Below are 6000 nucleotides of genomic sequence, written 5' to 3'. Positions count from 1 at the left end.
GATTGGGTATTTGTTACCGACTCATGGCTAGATCTTTATCCGGAATCCACGGTCCAGCATCTTGAATGTTTTGCTTCAGACCATTGCCCGCTCCTCATATTAATTACTAATAAAAAATAGTGGTTAGGCCCCTTTTCAGTTTGCAAAATTCTGATACATGGAGTAGGAGAAATATAGGCAATATCTTTTGTCGTGGAGAAGCAATTCAGTAGGCAATTCTCAACCTCCAAGCTCTAGAGGCTAACCAAGGAGGAGAAGAAATAGAATCAATGTGTTGAAGAATGATGCAGGGAATACAGTAGAGAGCTAGGATGGATTTCAATCATTGCTCCTACAGTATCTCCAACAGAGGTGGAGGACCAGATGGATATCAACCTCTTTTTCAAGAGTTTTGGCACATTATCAAGCTAGAGGCCATGCTTTCTATTAAATATTTTTTTCGATATATTTTTATGTCTGACTCTTGGAAGCAAACCTTCATTACTCTCATTCCTAAGTCTCTCAACCCTGTTATGGGTTGCGGATTTCAGGCTTAGTTAGTGTAACATTGTATACAAGCTAGTGGAAAAAATCCTTGTCTACAGATTGAAGCCAATCCTTCCATCCTTTGGTGTTTATTGAATAGAGGGCCTTTGTTCAGGGATGAAATATCACCAAAAATATTCTCTTGGCTCAAGAAGTATTGCATTCCCTGATGAAGGCTCCCTGCATCAGATTGTTGATGGTCCTCAAGTTGGATATGGAGAAGGCTAACGATGACTGGGTACAGTGGGACTATTTGCTACAGGATTTGTCTCAATTTGGGTTTCATCCAAAATTTATCAGATGGGTGCGGGCCTATGTTTTCCATCCACAATTTTCTCTTCTAGTTAATAGCTCGTGTACCGAATGGCTCCATTTCTCATGCAGCTTGAGGCAGGGGTGTCCTTTATCACCGCAACTATTTATTCTTTGCTCCAAAATATTTTCTAGGACTCTACAGGCCATATGCAAAGTGGGTTGTTGAGGGCTTTTAGGCCTTCACCTGCAAGTCCAATTGTTTCTCATGGCTTATTTGTAGAGGACTGCCTCTTGGTGGCCAGAGCTGTGATCAGGGATACTATTATGTTATAGTTACTTATTGACGCTTATTGCTACTTTTCTAGTTAGGCAATCAATGTTGGGTAAGTCTTATATTGTCTTTAGCCCCTCAATGCCCAGATCCATAAAGCGGCAAATCCGGAACATCTTCCAAATACCAATCCAAAGTGGGGTATGGATGTATCTTGGAGTCCCCCTCTCAGGTATGAAGCTGATGGTGACTGATTTTAACTTTATTATAGATTAAATGGCAACTAAGCTAGCTAGCTAGAAGTGGAAGGTTCTACCTTTGTCAGGCTTCACTACAGCAAAAATAGGTTTCTCCAACTTTTAGCTATTGACGTAAGAAATAAGCATAGGCAATTTGATCACCGCACCAAAATTTGTCGACGCTTTTAGTAGCATTAAGACGGATCTGGATTAGACGACGCTTATGAGCATCGTCGAAATCTAGAAGAAAATGTGTAAACATTTCAATAAAAAAATTTTAAATTTCTTTTAAAAAAATAATTATAACCATGCTTTAAAGCATCATTATAAAAAATATCAGTTAAAGGTCGCTAAAAAGCATCGCTAAAAACCGACCCTTTAGCGACACTTTCCAAAAGCGTCGGTAATTTTTTTTTCTATCCTCACATTACCGACGCTTTTGCGATGCTTCGTAAAGCAACAATAATAAATTAACGACGTTATAAGCGTCCGTATAGGAAATAAAAAGCGTCGGCAATGCCTAATTTTTTTTTTATAGTGTGTAACAACCCATCCGCAGTTTGTGTTGTCATCTATTCCTATGTATACACTGTCTTGTACTCATATGCCGGTATTTGTCATTCGTAACCTGGAAAAAGAGTATAGATCTTCTTTATGAGGGTATCTGACTGAACGAAAAGGCCTCCATCTTATCTCCTCGGGGTTAATTTGTAAGCCTAAGGGAAAAGGTATGTTTCCTCGAAAGATATGTACCATCTTGTGAGGGAGTCTTCTTCACGTGATACTTTTTCATCCTTCGTGGGGATTTGGAAACTATATGCACCCATGAGAGTTAAATACTTCTGATGGAAGCTTCTGTGGTTAAGGATACCATTCAAAGGTGTGTTACACCATAGGTGCATTAATCTCACTACATGTTGACAGTCTTCAACTGAAGAAGGACAGAGATCACAGAAAGTAACCTTTTGAATGTGACATTCGATTTGTACCTCAATCTTTGTCGGCTCTGCAAAATTTTCTTCTCGGTGCTAAGGTGGAGAAAGAGGTTCAATCTATGGTTGCATATATGGCATGGAGATAGGGACAACAAGGAGCATGCGATTGTTTCAATTGACTCCTTCAACACCAGAAGATTTGGTAAGAAGGGTATCCTCCTTTTATTTTCAGCTACAGGAACTGTGGATTGAAGGCGACTCTGCAACTATTATTCAACGGCTAAACAGGTCTCCAGTTGATCCCTCTAAGCTCCATCCTTTTGCCAAAAGACATCCTGGCATGGAGAAGCTTGCTGCAAATGCTTGTGTGGCCACCCATACCTTTCGTGCATGTAATCAGGCTGCTGATTGGCTAGCAGCACAGGCGCTTTAAAGGGATTTTCTTCTTCGCTGAGGTAATCACATTCCCCCTTCATTGGTTCGAATCTTGCTACCTTCGTGGTGTTGGCTGTATGCTATTATTATTCTACTGCTGAGAGGTTCTGTTTTCTGTTGTACAGACTGCTGACTCGGCGAATCCTTTTCCATTTTGTCTAGCCTATGGTTCCTACTGTGTACTAAAAGGGGGAAAAAAACATCCCTGGATGGATTCTCACAAACTCTCGTGATGTTAGATTAAAAATTCAAATCCAACCATAAATACTATAGATCGGCCTCAAAAAAACATATTCTATAGTGTCTCTTAGTTCACATAGGCTATAAGCCGAATCTATTTAGATACTACGTGTAACAACTTAGGACTTTACTCAAAAAGCAGGTAAGAAGTTGTATTTTGGATTCTTAATATGGCCTTACATAACTATGTAAGATCTTCATAGCATACAATCAATGTAGGATTAAAGATATGCCTCCATAAATCCTCACATATATATTATATACTTATCATCTAAAATCTATATTAAAAGGCCTAGTACAAAATCATGTTAATTATGGACTCTATAAATAAAGCATGATATACCTGGTTCGAATGTATAAGCTACCATACAATACATACTACCTACTATTGCAAGTCCAAATAAATATTGTAAGTATTTTATATGATTTTTTAAAATTTTAAATCATGTAGAGAATTACTATATTTGTACAAATATAATTTTTGATTATTTTAGTTTTATGGTGATTTAAAATCTCCGATTATTTTATATTTAATTATCTTATTCTATAACATAGACATATTTCTTAGAGAAACATGTTGGTTATTCTACTAAGAGATGCATCCAATGTTCTTGTGGTTTCTTTTTATAAAAGAGTGTGTCCCTTTATAAAAGAGTTGTATCATGAAGGACAGCTTTTAAATATCACATCTCCTAGATTACACTCATGGGGAAATCACAAAGCGACATCCTAGTGATAAAATCATGCAAATTCCCAATATATTCATTCTCTATTTTCAAAGTTTGTCATTCTGTTATCCATCAACATTCGGGTTCAAACATGAGAATGCCCCATCATGTTCATTTTCTTTGCTTCAAAGTTTTACCTTGCGTTGTCTATTAGCATTTGGGTTTAACCTGTCAATTCACCCTTGAATTATCTTATCTGAATGTACTTTAAACCAATCATGAAGCAATTCAAATTATCTTGGGAGTAGACCATTGCAAAAACATTTGTACATCTAGTCCAACTCACTACGTTTGCTTGTATCTTTATGCATCGATATAATAGGAGGTCAACCTCCTTTTCCTTATGAAGAGAGAGAGAGAGAGGATATTTTTGGAAAGCTTTTCTAATCCATTCTAATTTTTACAATAAGATCAAAGAGTGATGATATCAAAAATATTTTGATGGTCTAGTTAATCAAATTTTCTCATCTTTTAACCAATTATTTTTCTTTAATATTTATTTGGGTGTTTTTGCCTGACTTTACTTGACCACCAGTTAGAGGCATTAGTATCAAACGTTTCAAAGGATTGGTGTCTTGGCTACCTAATTAGAGAATTATTAATATTGAGTTTAGTTAGATTTTGATTTATTACCACTTTTATGAACAGTTGTGAGAACAAAATACAAACTATTATATTTTTGACATTCTAATTAATAAAGAAAAATGTATAGACATACATGCGTGTATATATATGTGTATGTGTGTGTGTTTACACCACATCTAGATCAACTATGATAAAAAAAGTCGACACACTAATGGAGAGGTAGGCCAAAACACCAAGAGTATAAACTGAGTAAATATGGTGTAGATCGAGGGAGGCGAAAACTATCGGTTTAAGACCAGAAGGGATATAATTGTCATGTATAGTGGGCCATGTGGCACAAACCAACAAGTAGTCATACTTAGCTGGCTACCATTCAAAGAAAGCAAGGTGTAGATAGTTACACCTATCTTACCACTAGTCATACTACTACCTAGAACATGGAAGAAGTGGTATAACTACACATAATAAAAGAGTAGAGTAGGGAAGACAACTATGATGCATGCCAATAATGGTCCACCAGCACAAACCAACAAGGATAAATGTCAAGGTTAAGTGGTGTTTATGCCACATTTTTACTCAAAGTGGCACCTAGGAGACACATACTCGTTCAGCTATGTGGTGGGATTAGAACATGACGTGTAATAAGGCATCAAATGAATAGGAGCTAAGGCAAAAGATAATAGATATCATAGAGAAGATAACCTAGTCAACTGAAAAGTACCATGCTATAGGCCAAATAAATAGAAGCACCCAATATATGGGACAAACTAAATGAAGACAAGTGACGATGCAAGGTCGATCAAGCAAGGTTATCAATTTGATAAACAATACAAAATCTGGCCATTATGACAACATAGGTATTGGAGTACAATTGGTGCTAGTTATCAGAACTATCAAGGAAAGTAGAGGCCAGACATAGGCTATCATCATCGAAGTGGGAAGTTACCATACCATTTGTCTTCAAGTAATAGATTATGATCTAAAGAAAGGACCTTTGGCCCATCAATGAAATCAGTTTATCTTTAAGTTATCTTTATTTTATCTTTAAATTTGTTACTCTTAGTTTACCATTTCAATTGTAATTTATCCGTAGGAATAGTAGTAGAATACTTTGATTGCACTTAGGTACAACCTATCCTTCTTTTAAACGAACAGGATGATGATAACGAAAGTTCTTGAAGGCTTTTGGACCCATGCTACTTTCATCGTTATTCTTTGATCATCTTATTGTCATCTAATCCAATACCTATGGCATACTCGTACATCTACCATGGCCCAACTATGAGACTTATCACCACTCTCCACCAATGAACCAGCATTTCTGGCATCTCCATCTTTTCCCTCTAGAGGGTTGAAGCAAGAGCCACTCTGATGGATGTCGTGTCAGGTATATATACTTTCTATGTCCAGTAATCCAGTACTTTCTCTAACTGGTACATATCCTAAGTCCATATACCGGGGGGCAAACACAGCAATGGATTTTACCTCTGTCAGATCCTCCATAGTTTCCTCTTGCTACTCAAGTTTAAATTCACCTCTACCAGATCCTTCATAGTCTTCAAATTAGCTAAGTTGAATGATATCAAAGTTCAATTAGACTAATAGATGTGGTGTCAGGTACGTCCCATCATCCTCCTGACTATCGAATGATAGGATGTGGGGGCATTATTTTAACCACATCCTGACTGACTATGATCTAAAAGTCAACACATCGAGGAAGTAGGCCGAAATACCAAAGGTACAAGATGAGTGAATGTGGTGTAGACCGAGGGGAGAAAGAGCTATCG

The sequence above is a fragment of the Phoenix dactylifera genome, chromosome 17 (assembly GCF_051530095.1).
Source record: "Phoenix dactylifera cultivar Ajwa chromosome 17, Ajwa_hap1_PhDact_Kaust_v1.1, whole genome shotgun sequence".
NCBI classification, from domain to species: domain Eukaryota; kingdom Viridiplantae; phylum Streptophyta; class Magnoliopsida; order Arecales; family Arecaceae; genus Phoenix; species Phoenix dactylifera.
This window is presented reverse-complemented; position numbering follows the sequence as displayed.